The sequence below is a fragment of the Cervus elaphus genome, chromosome 13 (genome assembly GCF_910594005.1).
Source record: "Cervus elaphus chromosome 13, mCerEla1.1, whole genome shotgun sequence".
NCBI lineage: Eukaryota > Metazoa > Chordata > Mammalia > Artiodactyla > Cervidae > Cervus > Cervus elaphus.
The window spans coordinates 65,671,133-65,695,936 of NC_057827.1; the positions used below are offsets into that span (position 1 = coordinate 65,671,133).

The following is a 24,804-nucleotide window of genomic DNA, read 5'->3' on the forward strand; positions in this document are numbered from 1 at the left end:
AAAGTCTCTTTATAGGTTGCCCTCTGGCCTTCACACCTAGCCTTTAATTGATGCTTAGTCACCCTCAGCCATGCATTGTCTCTCTGTAATGTATTGGCTGCTCCCAGGGACAAGCATCCCATTCCATAATACTTTTAACCACTACCCCTCCCTCCTCACCTGAGAAATTACAGCTGCCTGTGCTTCTTTTTCTCCAATACTCCATCCCATTTCAGCAGCAGCAAAAGGTTTGATCCTCAGAGCCTGTGAATCTATTCCTTTGAGTGGCAGAAGTGACTTTGCTGATGTGATTAGGGACACTGAGATGGGGAGGTGATCCTGGGTGACTGGGGTCCAGTGTCATCACAGAGGTGCTCATGAGACAGGCAGGAAGGTCAGAACTGGAGATTCAAAGATGCGGTGCTCCCCAGCTGGGGAGGTTCCGTGAGCCCAGAACCGGGAGCTCCCAGAAAGTGGAAAAGTCAAGGAGATGGTTTCTCCCCTGGAGCCTCCAAAAGGCGTGAGGCCCTGTGACTCCCTGTTTCGATTCAGTGGGACCCGTTTCAGGCCTGTGACTGCTGAGGAGAGATGAGGGACTGCTGCGGAAAGGGAGCAGGAGATTTGAGAGGCAGCCATGGACTTGGGGGCACCAGTGACCATGGCGGGTGAGAAGGGACAGTAACGTCACCCGCAGGTGTCTGCTGGTCGACACTCATGCAGAAACGCGACGAAAGAAGGAAGAAACAGGAACTGGAGGAGAGGGTGATGTCTGAGGTCGGTGACACTTCTTTTGAGGTCGGTGATCCTTAGATCACCTTTGGGATGCTCTGGAGGTCAAATGAGGAAGGGGCGGGGGGGAAAGGGAGGCCACATGCTATGATTCAGCCTCGTGAAGGTACCAGCATTGGAAAGGCTGGGAGGCAAGGAGACCGGTTTAAGCCTGTGTCACCAGCCCTCTGCCCAGTGTCTGCTTGGACGGGGGTCTCCTGTCTGAGCATCTGCAGAATCAGGGAACCAACTCCCTCAAACAAGGGTGGGTGAGTTGGCTCAGCTGCTTTCAAAGCTGCTCTTTAAGAGGGCAGCGTGAATGGAGAGAGTAACGTGGAAACTTACATTACCATATGTAAACTTACATTACCATATGTAAAGTAGATCACCAACCAGCGGGGATTTGTTGTATGTCTCAGGGAACTCAAACAGGGGCTCTGTATAAACCTAGAGGAGTGGGATGGGGAGGGAGATGGGAGCGAGGTTTCAAGAGGGAGGGGACATATATATATATGTTGGGTAATATATATATATTACCCATGGCTGATTCATGTTGCTACATGGCAGAAAACAACAAAATTATGTAAAGCAGTTATCCTTTAATTAAAAAATAAATAAACAAAATCAGATTTAAAATCAGACCTTAGTGTCTGCCAAAGTCAGCTTCCTATTGGTGTGTGCCCTGTTTTTGCTCTCCCAAGCCCCTCCAATGGCCTCTTTTCTCAGGCAGCGCCCCCTCCCCCGCCTCGGGAAACTGTGGTCATGATCCTGCACTGCTCCCACTGAAATGTGCACACCCCCCTTCATTCAGTCTTTCCATCCTTCCCCTTTTGTACAGGTGACACGATGTCAGCTTCCCCCTCTGAGACTTCCCACTGATGGCTTTACTATAACCATCCTCCAATTTGCTTTTTTTTTTTTTAACTACACCCACCCCCCACTCGGAAGTGATCTAACACCCGAGGCATAAGGGAACGAAGCAGAAAAGCTTGGAGCTCCCATTTCCCTCACTCAAAACTCTGAAGCCCTTGTATCGCAGTCTCAGATTCCATTAGTTTTTATGAACTGGCATGTTGTTCCGCAGACCTGTATTGAATAAGGTCCCCAAGGCACTTCCCTCACGTGTTTCTACAAAGCCGAGTGGCCCCATCCTGACCTTGCGCTTTGGTTGTTTGAGCTGATGCGTGAGAGGTCGCATTTATCAAGGTTCCAAGGCACAGAGGGTTATGTGATCGTGGTTCTGTCTTCCCCACTGGGTCCAGGTTCCTGCAAAGCCTCGGCCCTGTCCCTTGCACTTGGGAAACGCTAGGACCTGCCACAAAAGTCACAGCCAATGGGAAGGGGGCTGGGGGAGCGACGGAAGGAATGCGGGAAGGGCAGCAAAAGCAAAAAAGGCAGGAGGGTTATGGGAAGAGCAGAGGGGGAACCGAGGGGACGTGCCGTACCTGGGGGAGTCAGGTGGGCCTGAGGCATGATGGGAAGTGGCTGAGAGCGGTAGGCAGGCTCAGGAGCTCGGGAGCCCAGGGTGGGTCAGGGAGGCGATCACTCAGAGGTTCTGGATGGCAGAACCTAGGCAGGGGAGGGGCAGAGACCAGATGACGTGGAGGTGGGCAGCATGCAGTCCAAGGCCGTGCTGGCTGGTCTGTTCAGCCTCCTGGGAAGAAGATACCCTGCCTGCTCTCTGAAGCAGTGGACATCGGGTCTCTGGGCTGCAAAAATCTAAGTCCAGCCCCATCAGAAAGTGAGGTCAAGATCAGGATTGTCACGGGGCCTGGAGTGAGGCTGGGCTGAATCCTCCCATGGGAGCCATGCAACAGGCTGTAGGGAGCGCAGGAACTGGGAAAGCTGAGGCAGCATGCGGACGAGAAGAAAAAGGACGGGAATTAAATGAAATGATCTAGGAAAAGCCTTCCACACTGTGCTCAGCACTTAGTAAATATTCATTTCATGGTGGCAGTGATGGTGGCAGGGTTGAAATGAGGGAAATCAGGAAGAAAAAGAGTGAACGAAGGAGAGAGGAGCAGAAAGGCAATAACCTGATATTTACCAAGGGTCTGTGCTCTCGGCACCCGCTAGCTGCCTTCACCTTTTCTAGTTCCATTAAGCCTGCTCAGCAGTTTGATGAGATGGGTGGACTTACTCCATTTTACTAATGGGGAAACCAAAGCTCAAAGGCTGAAGGCAACTGCCCAGCTGAAAATTGCCATGGCAGGATTCAAGGTCTGTGCAATTGGAAAGCTCTTGCCTTCTGGTGAGGAGGAGATACAGAAGCTGCTGATGACCAGCTCCAGAGAACCAGCTGGCTAGACACAGAAAATTCAAATATGGGTTCTGACCCTGGGGATCTCCAAGAGGTCAGGAAAGAGGCTCTACACAATGGAGGCGGCCTGAACAATGATCCCATCAAATTCAGACCATGCAGCAATAGAGGTACACAGCATCCTGGGAGCCCAGAGGAGGCAGGGAAAGAAGACTTCCTGGAGGAGGTGACATTTGAACTGAGCTGTGTGATGACTGTCCATTTTCCCAGAAGATGGAGGCACATTTGGTTTAAGGCAGTGTGTGGAAATGGGCAGCTCTCTAACAATCTGTCCTGCCTTCTGCTCCATCCCTAATTCACCCACCTTCCACAGCAGTCCAGATCAATGATGTGTATGTGTGCTCAGTCGCTCAGTCATGTCCAACTCTTTGCAGCCCCATGGACTGTAGCCCGTGAGGCTCCTCTGTCCATGGGATTTCCCAGGCCAGAATACTGGAGTGGGTAGCCATTCCCTTCTCCAGGGGATCTTCCCAACCCAGGGATTGAACCCAAGTCACTTTCATCTCCTGCATCATCAGGCAGATTCTTTACCACCTGAGAAGCCCGAATCAACGATGACTGCTCCAAATGTTACTAGTAATGTCTTCCCAGTCTTTGTTCCTCTTTCTCTCCAAGAAACGTTCAGACTCCATCATTCCTCCCACAGTATATCCAGCCTCTGGCTAGAAAAAGAGCTTTTTGTGGCTGAGCCAGCTACTGCAATGGGTCTCCATCAGAGGAGAAAGAAGATTCCTACGTTTGGGGCAAGGGTATAAATCAATTCACAGAGCACAAGAGGAATAGAATAAATAGTATCTCACCCAAATCAGTTATGTAATATTTAAAAGACAGCTCTCAAATAGGAAGAACATTTATCTATTATGAACATTTTCCATTTTTAGTGGTAATTGAAGTTTTTCATCCACAGCTCAAGCTAAAAGCACCAACATATTGTGATGGTCGCCGCCCATTCGAATGCAATTAGAGAATTTAATCAAACTCCACTGCAAGTGCAGTGCCAGCCAGGCTATTTTTGAATTTTTCAATCTAGCATCATTTAGGGACTTTTTAATTGTTAGTTGGGTTTATTTATTGAACTCAGGCTTAAAAGAAAAATAAACAGCAAGGAGGCAAGAAGTGGCTGGAAAGGCAAGAAGAATCCAATCCGTGAGATTTAATAAAGTCTGTCCTTGTTAGTGCCAGCGGTGGAGAAATTCCAATGAATTCAAATTTCAACTGGGTCTCTAAACATCACATTATTTACATCTTTCATCTATTATGATATTTCAAATAAGATTGTTATAAAATTGCCCCAACTTTGGGCAACCGTAGATCATAAAATAGGACCATTATTGCATTAAAAGAGAGGAACTGTATCTCATTTAAAACACATAAGCACATAATTTCATAGATGTATATCTGTAGCTGGATATCTATCTATGAACAATGAAATTGCCCCAAAATTAAAAGCCTTCTGGCTATATATTTGTAAACACAATCAGATCACAATCCAATAAAGGGGCCCTTTTGAATTAATGTGCATCACATGACCTTCCTATCATTACATTTATAACTTTCCTTTTGAACAGCTTACTGCCTCCTCTTTGTCTCCGTAAAAATGCAGGGGATTCTGTGTGTATTTTCTTGTTTCCTTTGGCTAAAGGTATATAGAACCATGCTTGTTTCTAAGGCAAGAAAATTGGATCATAATTGTGGGAAATACCAAAAGAAAGAAAGAAAGTCACTCTTTTATACCTGCATATATGGAGAGTCTCCATCTAATTTCTCATCCCCTCTGACATAAAACACTTTGCATTTTAAAAAGAACCTGTCACCTCACTCATTTTTATGATTCTGATAATGAGAATGGGACTTACATTGTTAACCAGGAAAGCGCAGTGATTTTATATGCACATTAAAAGGGAAAGACCGTTCCTTTAATTTAGATCATTTAAAACAAAACTTTCCAAGTGCAACCTTTTTGTTGTAATTCATTCATCTCTAGTTGTTCAGTGCTCATGGGAAAGACTTTCCTGAGACACAGGATTCAAATAAGTGAATAAGGCATCCTCTTCCACCAAGTCACATCCTGAGGAGGCTGAAATACTATGTGAGCTTCCTGCAGGAAATCCCAGAGTCCAGGGGAAGGAGTCCTCACTGGGAGTCAAGAGAGCTAGTTACCACTTGTGCTCTGCCTCGCATGAGGTTTCCAAATACACAAGAGCCACTCAGCCCCAAGTGACCAAAAACCAATTCAGTAAAGCAAAAAGTGAACTCATTGTTCTATGTGTCTCCAAAGTATATGGTGGATAGATTCAGGAATGGTTGGATCCAGGAGCTTCCACAATGCACTGGGAATCTAGTCTAGCCCCACTTCTTGGCTCTGTTTTCCTTCATGTTGGCTTTATTCTTGGGATCTGTGTGGTTGCCCTTAGTAGGCAGAGGCTTGCATTTTCCTTGCTGCTATTTTGCTCTCAGAAAATAGGATTCCTACTCACTGGTCACACCAGTAAAAATCCTAGTGTTCCCTCCCATCGATCATCTGGAGTCATTGCCACCTCTGAACTTATCATGGTGCCCAGGGCAAAGAAATGCCCTGTGAGCCCTTGTCCAGGGCTATCACAAATCCTTAGGTGTATTGGGATTTCATAAGGTGATGAACTACTGGCTTAGGAAATAAATTCTAAAGTCCAATTGCTAATGAGCTGCTTCCCACGCATTCATCTACAATCAAGATCTTGGTTCTGACTTGGAAGTTAGACTCCTGTGGGAGTTATTCAAACCTCTGTTTTCTAGTCTGTAAATTGGTTATGATACTGCCTCTCCCATAGATTGTAAGTGAGATTACCTATGTGAAAGTGTTTAGCAGAGTGCAAATAAGGAGCATTATATAATACTAGACCTTAACTGCACATCGTTGTTATGAGATCTTATGCAAAGTGAATCAACAGATGACAACTATCAGTATCCAAATGAGTCACAACAGGTAACCTCAGTCATACCTGCCCCCACGTCTGACAATTCTCAAGGAAAGAAGCACTGGGGTCTGTAATACCATCTCATCATAGTTAAATAAAATGTTTTTTATAATCAGCTTCAATGTGTACAACCTTGTCCTTGATCCCACTGTTTGGCTCCATTTCTTTTAGACTTGACCTGAGTTATAAAGCATTTCAGCTATTCTTGGGAAAGATGTTAGGAACAGGAAAGGTCAGCTTATAGTCATTACTAGAATTCCAGTCTGGAGAACGGGCAGCTCAGATGGGCAACTCTCATCTTAAAATGGGGATGAAAAAAAATTAGCTTTGCCTTTTTTACCCATTGTGATTGCTTCTTTATTTTAGAATTTTGACTTAATTTATTTAGTAAGTATAATACGTAATCATTGTGAAAATTTTCCAGCAATACAAAAGAAGTGCAAAGGGGCTAGTAAAAAAATTATCTAAAATTCCACCTTTCAGAAACAATGGTCATCAATATTTGGTAAACACTACTCCAGCCTTTATTCTATGTTTAAAGATAGATAAAAGGACAGAGACATGATAAAGTGAAAGAAAGATATGGGGACAAAAACAGGAATACATCATGTACATTATTTTTAATATTTAAAAGTACTAAATTCTCTTTAAGTTTTAGCTGAATGGAGGAAAAAAGAAGCCAAAGTAAAATTGAAAAACTTATTTCAAGTCCATTTTCTTCACTACAAGGAATATGATTTCTTTCCTAAAATCTTCCTCTAAACTAAGAAAGGAGATTATAACACACATTGAAATCATCTTTAAATTCCATTTTAGTTTTACACTATATTTCTCACTCCCTACCTTTCAACATACATCAGTTGTGTTACTAGTATTCAGCTTTACACTATTTATGGCTTGTTCCTTGAAGAAAATTTCATTTGGTCAGTCTTAGCCTTATATTTAATGACTATGATGTTTACCATCTAACCATGATGTCACGATCCCTAGATTGTTTATTTTAGTTCATCTTTTAGTTGTCTAGATTTAAACTTCAAGATAAATTAGGATGTTTAATTGGAGAAATAAACTGTGTTTATTTTCCCTGAAAGATTCCTAAGTTGATACAATTGACAAGTTTGTGCATGCTTGTCAATATTTCTAAAACTTTTATATCTGAATTTTAAAACAGTGCAATTTGGCTTAAAAATTGCTTTATTCTGGGACTTCCCTGATGGTCCAGTAGTTAAGGCTCTGCCCTTCCATTACAGAGGGTATGGGTGGGCTCAAGCCCTGGTTAGGGACCCAAGATCCTGTTTGATGCAAGATGCAGCCAAAAAATTAAATTAAATTAAATTTCAAAATTCTGCCTTCTTCTGATTGAAATAAAGAGGTTTTTGTTTCAGGTTGGTTCAGTTCAGGTCAGTCACTCAGTCATGTCCAACTCTTTGTGACCCCATGGACTGCAGCAAGCCAGGCCTCCCTGTCCACCACCAACTCCCGGAGCTTGCTCAAACTCACTTCCATCAGGTCAGTGATGCCATCCAACCATCTCATCCTTTGTTATCCCCTTCTCCTGCTGCCTTAAATCTTTCCCAGCATCAGGGCCTTTTCCAATGAGCCCATTCTTCGCATCAGGTGGCCAAAGAATTGGAACTTCAGCATCAGTCCTTCCAGTGAGTATTCAGGACTGATCTCCTTTAGGGTTGACTGTTTCGAACTCCTTGCAGTCCAAGGGACTCTCAAGAGTCTTCTCCAACATCACAGTTCAAAAGCATCAATTCTTCAACGCTCAGCTTTTTTATGGTCCAACTCACACATCCATACATGACTACTAGAAAAACCATAGCTTTGACTAGACGGACCTTTGTTGGCAAAGTAATATCTCTGCTTTTTAATATGTTGTCTAGATTGGTCATAGCTTTTCTTCCAAGGAGCAAGTGCCTTTTAATTTCATGGCTTCAATCATTATCTGCAGTGATTTTGGAGCCCAAGAAAATAAAGCCTGTCACTGTTTCCATTGTTTCCCCATCTATTTGCCATGAAGTGATGGGACTGGATGCCATGATCTTCATTTTTTCAATGTTGAGTTTTAAGGCAGCTTTTTCACTCTCCTCTTTCACTTTCATCAAGAGTCTCTTCAGTTCCTCTTCTCTTTCTGCCATAAGGGTGGTGTCATCTGCCTATCTGAGATTATTGATATTTCTCCCGGCAATCTTGATTCCAGCCTGTGCTTCATCCAGCCTGGCATTTCACATGATGTACTCTGCAGATAAGTTAAATAAGCAGGGTGACAATATACAGCCTTGACGTACTCCTTTCCTAATGTGGAACCAGTCCATTGTCCCATGTCCAGTTCTAACTGCTGCCTCTTGACCCGCATACAGATTTCTCAGGAGGCAGATCAGGTGGTCTGGTATTCCCATCTCTTGAAGCATTTTCCAGTTTGTTGTGATCCACACAGTCAAAGGTTTTGGCATAGTCAATAAAGCAGAAGTAGATGTTAGAACTGGCTTAAAATTCTTGAAGCCCACCTTTTATTCCTATCTTTACCATTTGGTAGACACTAGACTTCTGGCTTGGAATATAGTTGTGGAAAATTCTAAGATAACCCTCTTTTTCTCCTTTACATCTTAAAACTTGCATTTTCTCATAGAAGACAATAGAATTCTAGCCTTCTTGAAATTCAGTTTTTTCGTGGTGGTATACATTATTGTCACTCACTCATTCTATATCATGCTTTCCTGGGACATTGTGTGCTTTCTGATCAGCCCTTTATTTATCTAAGTAAAGTTTTCTTCTGTTATATCATTTAATATGCTTCTGTGTAATTTGTTCTGGTCTCTTCCTAAAAATACACAAATCTGTACATTTGTCATACTTCTCTTATCTACATATCAATTATAAAGATACATCATCTTTTATATCATTTTCATATCCTTATACTTTGAAAGTGGGAAGGTATTTTTGGTCAACGTAGTAACTAGGGCAAAGCTGGGTATAACTGGCATTTGGGGGATGAGGGCTGAGGATCCTAAACATCCTTAAACAACAGGAATCTAGCCCTATGATGCAAGTCCTGTTCAAAATGCCAACAGGAAATAAATAAATAAAAATTTTTTTAAAAATGCCAACAGGACCTGCAGAGCTAGCCAGGCCATCATATCTTTGATGATGCTTTCTGTCATATTAACTCTAATTTTTAAAGACTCTATAGGGCTTTAATTTATGTAACGTTTGTCTTTTGCACATCAGGTTTTTTTTTCCTGAGTTCTGCCAGTTCACTTTATGTTGTTTTATAATTTCTTCTTGTACTCTATCTTAAAAGGATTATACTTTCAATAATATTTTCAACATTATAGAGAAGCATTTGTCTAAACTTTTTCACTACTTTCTTGGGCAATTTATGTTATATATTCCTTTGACTCCCCCTTTGATGGACAACTTTTTCCCTCCATGTTTAGTTATTCCATTTTTATCATATAGTAGGTCCCAGCCTAGTTCCTCTGTGTAACCACCCATGTGTTGACTTGGAGCAAAGGGTAAAGATAATTAACTGTAGACATCACCTGTGGTCTGGAGTCTCTTGGTTACTACATATGATTTTTTTTTTTTTTGCCCTGAGTGATGTCTCTATCCTGCTTGACTTTCGAGAGGGAACTTCTCTTCGTCACTGGAGGTCTCTGCATTTGGTCCAGCATCTCTCACTTTTCTGCCCGCCTCTAAGTTGCTTTATATCCAGCACTTTTCTCAAACCAGGAACCTTAGACCAGAGTGTCACAAATGGGTTAGAGTATCCTGTTCCTCCACCATCCCATCACTGCGTGATGTCAAACTGAGTCCACCTGTGCCCTAGATGATGTTGTCATAATCAGTGGGTCATTGGATGTGCTTTTTAACCCTGGGTCACTTATTCTTGGGGAAATGAGTGTCCTCCTGCTCAGGGTTCAAGGAGATGGGTTCCAGCTCTGGGCACTCTCCAACAATTAACATTTCACAGGTTTTGGAAGGCATGCTTTACATTTTATGGTTTGGGACTCTGCCTTATTCTGGTTTTTAGGGAAGTAAAAAGTTATTTTCTTTTCTTTGTTGGCTAGGAAACATTTGAAAAATAGTAATACAGAAAAACATCCTAACCCAAATTTGTTTAATCAGAAGCTTGACTTGAGTCTTATATAGGAAAAAAGAATTTCCAATTTCAAAGGGTCTTCCTGCAACTCAGATCAAGCTGCATAACCTCAATCCTCAGTTTTTTAACTCTGTCTCAACTTCCTCATCTGTAAAATGGGCATAATAATCAGCCCCATCTCCATAGATTTGTCTTGAGAATCAAACAACAGATGCATGAAAAAACCTCAACACAGCCCATGGCACCAAAGAAGTACTCAATAAATACCTCCTATTATTATTATTATTATTCTTATAACACTTCCATGAAGGAGATATCACTGTCCTCATGTTACAGAGGCTAAATGGCTTTCCCAAGCTTTCACAGTAAATCAGTGTAAAACAAGCTTTCACATCCCAAACCAACGCTCTACCCAATGCTGGAAACATAACCTGTAAAGAGCTTCTCATCAAACACTTTCAGATTCAGTAGAACTTTGAATCAAAATGTATCCATTTTACAGATGAGAGACACCAAAAGCTGAGTCCAGTAAGGCCAAACAGCTAATGAGTCACAGAGTCAGGACTGGAACATGGACCTCTAGCAATCCAGGGCATCTGGAAAGATGTGAATGGACCGGTGAATTTATGTCCCAACGGTATCTGTACCTGAAGATAGGTATGGAGAAAGAGAAGGCAGGGAGGTGACAGGAAGGCAGGAGGATCCTACATTTATCCTAATAAGTGTAGACTAGTTATTTCACTTCCCCAAGCTTCCCATGGAAAGTCGGTGTCAGAAGCTCATCGTCAATGTTAAGTGAACAAAAAACCCTGAAAAACAGAATCTGCTCTCTTCCCTCAGTTTCAGTTTTTAAAAATGTCTATCCATCCGTGTGTGCCTCGGTAAGGTCGTCTCTCTTTCTCAGATCTAACTGCTTATCTGTCTAAACATCGGGAGGGTGTAAATAAAACGTACTTGTGTGTCTTTTTCTGGGTGGCAAGGATGCAGGTGATTTTAATTTTCTTGGTACATTTCTCCACTTTCAAACTTTCCTGCAAAGAAAAGAACATGTGTTATTTATATTACCAAAGGAAAACATGGGTCTTACAAAAATATTGACCTTGCGGGGTTGTTGCAGGATACCTGAGACAGTGAGGGGGCTGCAGGCTCTTGAGCTCACTTCCCCGTCCCCTGGCCTCTGATCGCCCGTACGTTTCCTGCCATCTCCGGACCCCCACCTCCTCCTAAGCTGAGGGGGGACGGGGGACAACACTGATTCCTGGGTCAGCAGGAGGGCTTAAGGAGATTACCTACTTAAATGTCTCCAGAACTGAACTGAAGGAGGCCGGGCACACAGTAGTCACTCCCCCAGGTCAGTTCCTTCGCCTTTGCTGAAAATTCCAGCTGGATCGTCTGCAAGCCTTTGAGACGTACCGGCCAGAACTGCAGCCAAGGAGAAGTCCTGAACAACACTGTTTATTTATACAGCGGGAAGATTGAAATCATTACGCTTTGACTGGCAGGAGCTATTTATAGGCCTTGTTCCCAGCGAGCTGTTGGGAGCAGGGCTCTCCCCAGCGAATTTACCACCTCCCTCTCAAGCTTGGCCGTAAACCCCGTGGATGTCTGTGTGGGCCTCTGCTTCCCAACCACATGAAAAGCGGAATCCCTTCCCCGTTCTATTAAGAGTAAATCGTTGCCTGCACTCAACAAGGCGGGAGAGGGAAGGGGCCAGAGAAAACCCTCCCAAAACGATGAAGGGGAGCTTAGCGGCCAGAGCCAACGTCAGCATCCCTTTGCGCAGCTCAGCGTGCTGAGTCTGAAAACGGCCAGTTATGGGTTTCATCACAGGTCCTGGCTCTGCCACAGCCTCATCTCACTGTGAGTCCTTGGACATCCCTCCAAGTGTTGATGGAGCACAGATTCTGGTCTGTGTATTGTAGGCGCGAACGGACAAGATTGGGATAAAGCCTGGGACAGGAGCATGCCAGGTAGGAAGCAGCGCAGGCAAAGGCGGAGAGGCGGGGACACGGAGGGACTCCGCTGCACGGAGCAGGGGGTAAGAAAGAACTGGCACAATGAGTTCAGATAAAACCTACAGAGAACGCTGGCACCTAGGAGACGCCCCCTGCAGGCTCACTGGCCGGATATGTATATGCCTCAGGCAAAATCAGGATGGAAGGGAGGATGCTGAAGCTCTATTTTTTCCCCCAAACCTTCAGCCTTTCCCCAAGCTCAGAGCTGCAGAAAACCAACCTGGATTCAGTGCTCGGAGGGACTTGGGCGCCCACACAAGTCCCTTCTGCCTCCTGGCCAACTGGATACATTTCCAGAGGGCCCACGTACTCTGCAAATACCTCAAGCCAAGTTTTCAAAGTCAGGGCACTGAGTAAAACCCAGACTGTTTCTCTGCATTTCTTTTCCTAAACTTTCCTTTAAGTTCAACGTGCATTTGAATTCAAGGGAAACACGGACCACATGTTTCTAATCCATCGACACTTAAATCATCAAAATGCTGGAGGCTGATGCTTTGGAAGCCAACAGGAACACCAGAGCCTTTTAAAGACTTTCTCCTCCTTCTCCAGCAATCAGGAAGTAGGCTTTTTCCAAGGGGAAACCAAATTTTGACTCCAAGGGGGCTGCTGCATTCAGTGCCAAACTTGGCACGCTCTGAGGCCGAGGTGGATCCAGACCTACTACAGTGGCAGGGGAGAAGGGGTTTGCAGGCTAAGAGGCCCCCTCTCCTCGCCCATCCCATGCCACCAAAGATGGAGAAAGGGCAGGGGGAAGGAGAGAGAGAGAGCAGCCATGGGCTTGAAGGGAAAGGCCCAGAGAGTGGTGGAACCCAAGCCAACAGAGAGGCAACTGTGGATCCTGGCTCCACACACGTCTTTCATGGACCACAGGACGCTTCATCTCAGCTTCTGCTTGGGAGAACAGAAATCAAGCCTCACTGCTGGGGGCTGTTCCAGAAGATGACAAGAAAGTGAAATAAGATGAAATGACGTGCGTGCTAAGTAACTTCAGTCATGTCCAACTCTTTGCGACCCTGTGGACTATAGTCCGCCAGGCTCCTCTGTCCGTGGGATTCTCCACTCCACTCCATGGAGTGGGTTGCCATGCCCTCCTCCAAGGGAATCTTCCCAACCCAGGGATCAAACCCAAGTCTCCTGTGGCTCCTGCATTACGGGTGGATTCTTTACCACTGAGCCGCCTGATGAAATGGAGTATATGCAGGTAAACAACAGGAAACCAGCCTGGCCAGACAGAACTCTATCCGCTTTGTCTACACTCGGGGACAAACTCTGCCTCTCATCATCATGACGTCTCCCATCCCATGAGCTGTCCCATCCCCTCCCTGGCTAGCTGGCTGGAACACCGTCAGCAAGGATCACCAAAGGGTGAATCGATACAGGTCGGAAGCCTCCCTGTGGAGCCAGGACCACACAGAGACTACTGCGTAGTGACCAGAACTACCTTCTGATCTCAACCATGTGAGAACCTCACTAAGAAATGGTCCAGCAGCAGCAGCTGTAACTGACAACTGTCTGTCCCTGTCCACCTAAGACTTATTCCGTGGCCCTCTTCCTGTGTGCCCCAGGCTGTCACTTCCCCAGGACAAGGGTCTGCTTGTGTGTGTTGGTGACACAGCCACCCACGACCATCCCTGGCCCGAGGAGAGCATTCCAGCTCATGCTCTGGCACATGGAACCGTGCTCGGGAGAATTGTGTTCATACTGGCGTTAGAGCTGCGGTCTAGATGTGCAGCCCTCCCCAGGCCCTGTCCCCAGTCAACATCTCTGTCCCCAGTACCTACCACAGTCTGGGGGAACCTCTCCCTATTAAGTAATCTGCAGTCTGATGAAATGGATAATAGCATGGACCCTGGAGTCAGAGTATTAAATTTTGATTTCTGGCTCCATCACCTCTGAGTTGTGTGACCCTAATCAAGTTATTGAACATCTCTGTGCTCCAAAACCCTCTCCTGTAAAATCAAATAATAAGAGGTCCCACTTAAGAAGACTGCTGTGAAAATTAAATTAGTAAGTACATGCAAGTTCAGTTCAGTTGCTCAGTCATGTCCAGCTCTTTGCGACCCCATGGACTGTAGCACACCAGGCTTCCCTGTCCATCACCAACTCCCAGAGTTTACTCAGACTCATGTCCATTGAGTCAGTGATGCCATCCAACCATCTCATCCTCTGTTATCCCCTTCCCCTCCTGCCTTCAGTCCTTCCTAGCATCAGGGTCTTTTCAAACGAGTCAGTTCTTCACATCAGGTGGCCAAAGTTTTGGAGTTTCAGCTTCAACATCAGTCCCTCCAATGAACACCCAGGACTGATCTCCTTTAGGATGGACTGGTTGGATCTCCTTGCAGTTCAAGGGACTCTCAAGAGTCTTCTCCAACACCACAGTTCAAAAGCGTCAATTCTTCGGCGCTCGGCTTTCTTTATAGTCCAACTCTTACATCCATACATGACCACTGGGAAAAGCATAGCTTTGACTAGACGGACATTTATTGGTCCATGCAAAGCACTGGGAATAATTTCCAGTACACAGCACCCCTGCATGTGCTTGCTGCCCGCATCATTGTTATTATTGGCCCAGAGTGACAAAATCTGTGGGCCCGAATAAAGCACATGGCACTGAGGAAGTTCTCAGCAAACATCAGTTGTCTTCCTTCCTCTCTGCTGTGTTGCTCCAACCCACCAAGAGCAAACCCTGATGATCTGAGAAGACCAAGGTCATGGGGTCTGGATGCTGCAGAGTGAGGTCAGATCATCTTGTCCACGTACTGCCTTCGGGATATTTTGTCTCTCTCTCTCTTTTTTTTTTTTTTTTCTTTTAATTTACCATCAGCAGTTGAGTCTCTGATGGTGTGAACTCTCCTGGGAAGATGTTCCCACTTATGTCAGCAGCCCATCTCCCCAGAGCTGGAGATGCAGAGAGCAAATGCTCTCAACCGTCTAGACCACCCACAACAGAGCCCTTGACCAAGCTCCCCACCCATCTGCTAATTGAGGCTTGGAGAGCAGGCCAGGGGAAGGTGGGCGGGGTAGGTAAGGAAGAAAGGGAAGGAGATGAGCAGATAAAAGGGGAGTTGGTCCAGGAGGAACTGCAAATCTTAATCTTTTCATTCTGCTGTCCCATCCAGAAATGAATCATCGCTATTTGGTTAAAAGTTGTTTTTAGAACCTCAGAGAAAGGTTATGTTAAAAAAAACAACAGGTCTGGTAGCCAGAGGAGAGGATGAGCACACCCCTGTCTTGGGGAGGAGAATTAAACATCAGAGTCAACCAAAGACATCTCAGAGAAACTGAGCATTTCTTGGCATTCAAAATCTTAAAAAAAAAAAAAAATTAAAAAGTGTTGCAATGGCCATTGTGTCAGGGAGCAATATGTCACTCTGGCAGTCGGGAACAGCTCTGACCCGCGAACAAGACGTGAAGCCAATTACAGAGGATCCCGTCTTTCCTGTTGCCACGGGAGAGGGTAGGGATGGATGCAAGTGTGGACTGGCCAGCTCGCTCGTATGGCGATGAACCGTCACCCTGGGCCTCCTCCTCTCATCCCCGCCTCATGCAACCATGGCGGGCAGGTCTCAACCTCAGGCCGAAGAGCTGACGCTGAGGGAGGGGCAGCCAGATGCCAGCGGTCAGCCAGAAGCAGTAGATGCAACCCCAGCCAAACTTGGGTCCAGCCTGCCGCGTCTAAAGTGACCAGGGTCATGGGAGGGAGGAGCAGGGAGGAGGCGGAACCCCAGGCGCAGGCACACACCAACAGCCTTGGGAGCATGGGCACCACTGTTGACCCGGAGCTTTGGGAGTGCCCGAGTGCTCCCGGGGCAGACGAGCAGCCCCCGTGCTGGCTGTCGGCAGCACTGGTGGGGCGTCCCCACACCAGGCGCCGGAACGAGCATCCCTTCAGACGCAGTCTGAGCTGCGTCCTGCTCAGCATCGCAAGGCCCTGTTTCCCCAAGAGTCGGTGGTCCCTGGTGATTTGGAAGAGAGAGCGGGACAGACAGACCCAGACGTCCAGAGGGAGATGGAGAGAGGAGAGAGGAAAAGGAAAAGGGAAGATGGGGGAGGGAAGAGAAAAGGAAACAGAGCAAAAAGACAAGAGGAGACTTTGCATGGTCAGAAACTTGGGGAACTGGAGAGGCCGATAAAATTAACTCCAAAACAGACGGAGGATCTTTTCCACGTCCTTAAAGTGCTGCTGCGCCTTGTAAATCCCCAAGGAGGCGGCATCTGCCTCACCACCCCTGCTCCCCTGACCCTCTCCCCCACACGCCATCCTTCAGGGAACACACACAGTAGATGAGACCCGCCCCGGGGGGCGGGGGGAAGCTGCGGGGAGCCTGCTCCTGGAGGGGTGTCGGTCAAGCTGGATCACATCAAGCTGGACTGCACTGAACATCTGGGCTTCATCACTGTGAACGAGATGCCTCACTTCTCTCTGTGCCTCAGTTTACTGATCTGAAAAGATGGAATAAGAAAACCAAGCCCCTTGGTTGCCTGGGTTCGATCCCTGGATCGGGAATATCCCTTGGAGAAGGGAATGGCAACCCACTGCAGTATTCTTGCCTGGAGAATCCCATGGACAGAGGAGCCTGGCAGGCAACAGTCCATGGGGTTGCAAAGAGTCGGACATGACTGAGCAACTCACACACACACATGTGAAGAGCTAAGCGTGGACTCGCCTCCTGGAGGGTAGCTTATTCTTGTCACACTCAGGCCGTCATGCGCTCTGACCACCCACGGAAGGGCACTGGCAGGTGATTAACAGGAGCCAATTCACTAGGACCCTCACCTCATTCTTTCCAGAAAGACCAAAGCAGGTCTGGATCAACCAGAACCTGGTCTCTCATCCTGGTATGAAAAAGCCACTTTGCTACTTTGAATCTGGGTTTCCTCATCTGTTGAATGGGTCTATGAGTCCCACCTCCAGAACTGGAGCTGATAAAGGACGAGGAATGAGATATGGTTTGTCAGCCTCAGAGAACCAACTGGCCCGGAGGGAAATGGATGCTTTCTGGGGGCAGGGGGTGGGGGAAGGAGGTGCGGCGTGGGGTCTGGGGAGCCTTGCAGGCATCTCACATCACACCTGTGTGCAGGGCGCCCAGAAACCTTCCAAGCGGTCATTCTGAGGTCAGGCCTGTGAGGCGACTCAAGAACAGAGTCGGTCACAGGTGAGAAGATAAATGAGAAGGGAAGCTGTTTGTCTCACAGACGGGAACACATGATCAGTCAATCCATCCAGAAGCAAGGCCAGGATTTATGACCAAATCCTTTCTCCCCACCCAGAAAGTCCTTCAGATTTTATAACCTGGCATGTCCTTGAAGGCCTTCAGACAGAACCAGAAACAAGTTCAATCCTGAGCAGAATGGCCATGAAATAAGATCCACCTTCCTGAGACCATTTCACTCCTGGGACAGCCCCCACACCCCACACCCCCAGCCCCCCGAGCTCAGTAGGTGACGTGAGCGAGGCCCCCAAAGGGCACTAGAAAAGAAGAGTAAGTTCAAAGTCAAAAAGAGCTGGCTTCAGCTCCTAGCCCCACTGCTTACAACAGACTGTCCTTTGCTCACCTTTCCAAAGCGGTCTTCGGGTTGACGTGTGGTCAACGTGGGAGCACAGAGCCGGGGTCACTTCCGTGCCCTCCACCGCCAGCGGGGAAGCTAGGGGCTCATATCTGGGTGCTGAGCCTCCCAGGAGCTCCACGGGCCTGGTCGAAGGGCTTGGCAAACAACTTAGGCGTTTCCAGGAAAAAACAGAGCCCAGCTTGGGGCCATGGAAAGCACGGTCCCCAAAGTTGAGTCAGCCTTGAGTCATGAGCTAAAAGCATGCTTTTGCCAATTACAGCTCTCGGCAGCTGTAATTAATGCAGGGCTGATGAAAACTGCGTTTTTCACTCAACAGAGGAGGGTATTTCAGGTAATTAGACATAACCTCATGTACCGGTAACTCGCCTTTACACATGAGCTCTGGCCGCCTTGTCCAGGCCCTACCTCCAAAAATAACTTACACCAACATTAACCAACAAGTTGGGTCTGATTTCAAAAGATTACCCTTTCTCCCTAAGTATTTTGAATGCAAAACGCTAAACACACAAAGGCCCTTAATGGGTTTGTTCTAATCCACCGACCTGAGCCTCTAAGAGATCGCCTCTGCACCTGGGCCAGGTGGCCACCCTGTCTTTAAAGATGACCCTCCTCTGAGCTGACCCCCGTGCCAAGCATTCTGTGGGCTGCAAAGAAGCGGGGGAGGTGTGCTTTGATCCACAGGCCCTTAATCATTCATTCATTGGCTCACATCACAGCTACTGGGGGCCCACCGTGCACCGTCCTCTGGGCTGAATAAGGAACCAAGAGCCCAATGTGGTGGTACTGGTTGAGTCAACAAGTCGTGCCCAACTCTTGCAACCCTATGGACTATAGCCTGGCTGGCTCCTCTGTCCATGGATTTCTCCAGATAAGAATACTGGAGTGTTGCCATTTCCTTCTCCAAAGAGCCCAATATAGAGGAATTTAAGCTTGATGTGGGTATTAGAGGATGAGATGCGTTGCCTCCCTTATAGTCGGGAACCCTGAGGTCCAGACTTGCCCAGGTTCATCCAGCAAGTGGATGGTGGAGAGAGGAGGAGGAGCTGGGTGTCCACCTCCTGGCAAGCCCGGAGGCCTCAGGAGTCCCACCTGTGGCTGCCCCACTCCTGCCAGGCGTGGGTGGCCCCTCCAGCCTCTCCTGGGCACACAGAGATCTCCAGGTGTGTCCCCAAGGAGGCCAGGAACGCTCCTGCCAGGTGATTACTTGCAGAGCAAGGTCCTTCCCGCCAGGCCTCTGACTAAGCCCCGATCTCACCGTCCAGGCCCGGCCCACCTGCAGGACACTCCCGGAGAGCTTCCCGAGTTCCCATGACTCAGGTGGCCCTCCCAGGACCGCGTTCTCCTTCACTCGGGGCCGAGGTCGCCACGCCCGGCCAGATGAAGCAACAGGGACTCTTGGTGTCGGCCAGCACTTCCAGAAAAGCCCAGGGGAAACTGCCGAAAGCTGGAATCCCTCGGGGCTGACCCCCAGCTTCCCTGGACCCCACCTGACTATCTTCAGCATCCAAACCCCCTTTCCTGTTCTATTAACTCTCACAGCCTCTACAGAGAAACAGAAATTAAAACAGTACTTCAGGCTGGCTGAGCGGGACACATTTTGGCCCCGAGGATCAGAGACAGAAGGGATTTCCAAGGTCACCCAAGGAGTGCCGACAGATCCTGGTCTGCAAACAAAGGTCTGTCGAATCATGACGATAATAATACCAGCTAACGATGGGAGCTGACTGTTTAGCCCTTGGTGGGTGTTACTCCCTTGACCCTCATGGGCCCTGAGGGAATCACACCCAGGCCCTGAATGTCTCCAGCACACTCGCCTGCCTGCTGAGCGGCTCCACTTGCAAGTCCGGGGTCCCTGTGTGCCTGCTGGCGGGTCACTTGCCCTCCCTGGGCTTCAAGTTTCCTTCTGTGAAATGGGACCAGGATGCCTCCCTCACTATAAAGGAGACAAGAGAACTCAGTAAGCACTCTGTCCTCTTCTCTTTTTATCCCCACTTCCCAGCCCATATCTTGCCCAAAGCCCATGTGTTTTTGAAGCCAGGATGTCCTGGAGACCCCATGAAGAGCAGCTGTTTTGTGAAAGTACAGTTTGAAAGCAGCTGGGACGAGCCCAGGTTTGGGCACTGGCTGGTAGGTGCCCTCGGCACGTCCCTTGCCCAGGCTGGATCCACTGTTCTTATCTGTGATATGAGGGCCCTGAAGCAGAAGAATCACCCATGTCCCTTCCAACCTTACCATGTGATGGCTCTAGAATTCAGAAGTTATTTTCAAGTTACTTAGGTCCCAATTCAATTGACCAGGGGTCTGTGTTCATTTCCTTCTCTCAACAGAAAGCAGCAGAAAATCTTTTCTGGAGCACCTCTGATACCCTGAAGAATGCTCAATAATTCTTGAGTGAGTAAATGCTTTCATTCACTTAGCTGATTTGTGCATTCCCACACAAATAAGTGAATAGATGGATGGATGGATAGATGGATGAAAGGATGAATGGATAAATAAAAGGATGAGGATGAATGGAAGGATGAATGGGTGGATGGATAAATGGATGAATGGATGGATAAATGGATGAATGGATGGATGGATGAATGGATGGATGGATGGATGGATGGATGGATGGAGTATGGATGCCCTTTCTAAGCCCAGAGCTGTTCTCTAGCAGATACGGGCACTGAGTCAGCCACACGGATGCTTTGTGGTGACCCACAATTAAGGAGGCACCACCCCCAACTAGATCACCCTTGAGCAAATCTATGAAAAGCTATGAACCTTCATCTTCTTCTTTATAAAGTGGAGCTGGAGCTGTTGGTGTCTATTTTAACCAGGTAGCTGTATGGATTCAGTGAGATGCCTTGGCTGTTGGTAAGAGTGCCTGATGCCTGATGCACCTGCCACGCAGTAACGACCACCATTGTTCTTTATTTTACCATAAATTGCTAGAATTTAAGGCAGAGAAGTGAGCACTTGTTAGAGAGGTCAGCATTCCCTTTCTTTCAGGGACACATGGCGTTGACCAGAGCTGCCTTCGGGAGGGACTTAGGTGTGGCACAGGCGTGGGTATTCTGGGTGGGGGGTGGCAGGGGGCGCAGAGTGAGGAACCGTGGGTCAGGACAGCAGCACTGTGTCACCCACTAATGCCATGGGGGGGGGTGGGGGGGTGGTCCAGCGGGATCGTGGAAGGCCCAGGCCACCTTCTGCAACTAGGGGGAAGTCAAGTTGAAGAGGGAGAGGTTCACACTTTGGGAAGGAGGTTGACAGCTCAATCGTAGAGAACCGTGACTCCCACAATAAGGAATTGACATTCTCTTGTTATCAAAGGAAGCCACGAAGGATTTTTGGTCAGAAAACTCTACTAAGAAAAACCAACTTTAGAAAGATACACTTCACAGTGGTTTGAGCAAAAGATTTGACCCAGGAGAGACCTGGAGAGACGAGATGGAGAGAGTGTGGGGTTCCAGGTAAGAGATGAAAACAGCACAGAAGTCATGCATGGAAAAGTGACTGTGGACATGAATCCGATAGGACAGAGTGTGGGGCCAAGGGGAAGCTGCCAAGGAGGCCAGGCCAGGGCACAAGCGCCAACAGGGTCCACGGAAGAGTCACCAGCTGGGGAGCCCAGGTCAGGGCATTGGGAGCCATGTCTGGGACACCCCGGAGCAGGGTTCTCACCAGCAGTGGAAGTTCAGGACAATGGTCCCCAACGGAGATCAGGGCTGGAGGTAGTGGTGTGCCACCTATGACCCAGAGTGGGGAGGTGCCATCATCAGTTCCCCCAGGGGAAGAGTCAGGACAGCCCAGGGCTGACAGGGAGAGAGCCTACAGGGAGCTGCCAGGCCACACTTAATCCCAAGTTCTTTCAGCCTCGAAAAAAAAGATCTTTGTTAAGTCTCTAAGTCCTATCTGACTCTTTGCAACACTGTGGACTACAGCATGCCATGCTTCTCTGGCCTCCACTATCTCCTTGAGTTTGCTCAAATCCATGTCCATTGAGTCAGTGGACATGACCATCTCATCCTTTATCTTACTCAAATATGGCTTGTGTGTGTGTCGGAGGCAGGGGGGTGTTTTATTTCTGAGACCCACTATAGCTCCATTAATTCAGCCACCTGATGTGCAGAGCTGACTCATTGGAAAAGACCCTGATGCTGGGAAAGATTGAAGGCAGGAGGAGAAGGGGACGACAGAGGGTGAGATGGTTGGATGGCATCACTGACTCAATGGACGTGAGTTTGAGTGAACTCTGGGAGATGGTGAAGGACAGGGAAAACGGACATTCTGCAGTCCATGGGGTCGCAAAGAGTTAGATATAGCTTAGCAACTGAACAGCTAGAGACCTTGTGGTCTGATTAGAAACAGAAAGGGAAATCTTTGGTTTCCCTCCTATCAGAGCTTCTCAACCTCGGCAGTATTGATGGTTTGAACCAGATCTTTGTTTGGGGGTTGGGAGTATGCTTATAGGATGTTAAGCAGCCTCCTTGCCTCTACCTACTAGACGCCAGGAAGGCCCACTCCCCACGATAGTGACAAAAAAAAATGCCTCCAGACAGTGCCAAATGTCCCCTGGGGGTGGGGAGGGGCAACTCCACCCCCAGCTGAAAATGACTGTCCTCTGTAAAGGGAAGCTTTCAAATTCAAGCCCTCAAGTTTCTCGTCTAATACTCATACGATTCTTAAGAAGTATTAGTAACAACAGGGAGGAGGGCTTTGCCATCAGGCCCCAGGACAAAAGCTGCCCCCTGCCTCTCTGGCCATGAGGCCATAGGTAAGTGGCTACAACTGTGGCCAGCCTCGGAGTGTTCGTGTCTGTAGAATGGAAGGGGGAGTGAGCAGAAGACCCCTGAGACCAGGCTCCCATGCACAGCTAGCCAGGAAGCTACAAGACCTTCCCCAAGGGAGCCAGGACCACTACACCACTACTGCTTACTGGCCAGAGTCCCTGTGATTCAGCTGGAAGGGTTGCTGCCGCTTACAAAGGAGGGTGGACCCAGTGAAGCAAGAGCTAGGATCTGCCCAAGATGCTGAGAGCTGCCCTGAGCTCTGGCTGATGGAGCTCTCACTTTCTAGAAATCCTTGCCTCCCCAGCAATGACTGCATCAGGAGGCTTCAGAGGACTTAGAGCCCTTGGTATTTTCTGGTTCTACTTGGCTAGAGGCAACGGGCATGGAGTGAGCTTCCAGGCCATTCCATGGAGCTCAGCTGGCTCATGAGACCTCAGGAGAGTGGACACTCCAGTCCTTCCTGCGAAACTGCTTGCCTGAGACCCTCTCATCCACCACGGGCAGATACTTATCGGCTGGGCGGGAGTGGGTGTGGGCAGGAAGGATCCAGCCCATCATAGGATTACGACACTGGGAGGCGCCTAAGAAATCACCGTCCACTGTGCCCAGGTCCCAGCCCAGCCAAGATCAGGAGCCATGTGGACAGATCGTGTCCTGCCGGGGACAAGAGACCAAGAGCAAGCAGAGCCTGGAGAGGCAGCGTCGGTCCCCTGAGAGCGCTGCCAGTAAGAGGTTGCACTGAGCTCCTCCTGACTTCAAAGCTGGTTCCAGAAGTCGGCACACCCTTCCAGCTGACTTTACCAGGGGCTTGGTTGGGAGCCATCCCCCTGAGCTCTCGTGGAGCCCTTGGTGAAAGCCTTTTTAACTAAGAGCCCAACCATGTAATCCCACCTGGCATCCGAACCTACGTCCACTGGGCAACGCACGTGAGAAACAGGCCGTCATGTAGCCCAGCCAATGGGTCCATCAGGACTGGAGAATGCTTTACAGTCATTCAAAATCATCAGGGCTCCGAGGTCAGATCAGCAGGATAAACACACCCGGAGGAGCTGGTTCTGCCCTTCCTTGCAGCTGCTCTCACTCATCCAACTACAGCACCCAGACTCCCAGCACTCCCCCAAGAACCTGCCGCAGGGCTCCCAGGGGCTGCCCGCTCTGCCACGGCGCTTTCTTAAAAAGCACGTCAAGAATTCGGTTAGTTTTCAGAGATCTTTTGCAAATGGGCAAGGTGAAAAGACTCCCTCCAAAGAAAATAAAATAAAGTGTTATTTTCTTGGGCTCCAAAATCACTGCAGATGGTAATTACAGCCACGAAATTAAAAGACATTAGCTCCTTGGAAGAAAAGTTATGACAAACCTAGTCAGCGTATTCAAAAGCAGAGACATTACTTTGCCAACAAAGGTGCTTGTAGTCAAAGCTATGGATTTTCTAGTAGTCATGTAGGGATGTGAGAGTTGGACCATAAAGAAGGCTGAGTGCCAAAGAAATGATGCTTTCAAACTGTGGTGCAAGAGAAAACTCTTGAGAGTCCCTTGGACTGCAAGGAGATCAAACCAGTCAATCCTAAAGGAAATCAACCCTGAATATTCATTGGAAGGACTGATGCTGAAAGTGAAGCTCCCATACTTTGGCTACCTGATGTGAAGAGCTGACTCCCTGGAAAAGATCCTGATGCTGGGAGAGATTGAAGTCAGGAGAAGGGGACGACAGAGGATGGTGATAGAGCACATCACTGACTCAGTGAACATGAATTTGAGCAAACTCTGGGAGACAGTGAAAGACAGGGAAGCATGGTGTGCTGCAGTTCATGGGGTCACAAAGAGTCAGACACGACTTAGCAACTGAACAACAACCCCCAAAGAAATTTCCTTGGATCAGTTTCCTCTGTCCCACCCATCCCTTTTGGCTCAGCTGATAAAAAAATCTGCCTGCAGTGCGGGAGACCTGGGTTCGATCCCTGGGTTGGGAAGATCCCCTGGAGAAGGGAAAGGCTACCCACTCCTGTATTCTGGCCTGGAGAATTCCATGGACTGTATAGTCCATGGGATCACAAAGAGTCAGACACAACTGAGAGATCTTCACTTCACTTCACCCGTTACACCCAGAGGCAGAAAGAGAGATGCATTTTTACACAGGATAAATCATTCTGGACTGTATCTTCTGGTCCACTGTCCCCGCAAGAGACCAGCAGTCTCTATAGGGCAGGGACCATATCTTAGTACTAAATGAAAGTCACTCAGTCGTGTCTGCCAGTGGTTCCATGCACCAGGTATTTTACACGCATTATCTGTGATCCTCACAAACAACCCTGCA

At 47.8% G+C, this 24,804-nt stretch overlaps 1 long non-coding RNA gene across 1 annotated transcript in view; it reads right to left on the minus strand.

Moving 5' to 3' along the window:
* The window catches only part of LOC122706955, a 28,564-nt gene extending 10,719 nt beyond the window's left edge, over positions 1-17,845 (minus strand). Inside the window, exons 1-2 of the long non-coding RNA XR_006344512.1 lie at positions 17,704-17,845; positions 11,087-11,163 (exon numbers count right to left, since the gene is read on the minus strand). This is a non-coding gene — a long non-coding RNA (uncharacterized LOC122706955). The remainder of the gene's footprint in view (positions 1-11,086; positions 11,164-17,703) is intronic.
* Positions 17,846-24,804: the final 6,959 nt, after the last annotated feature.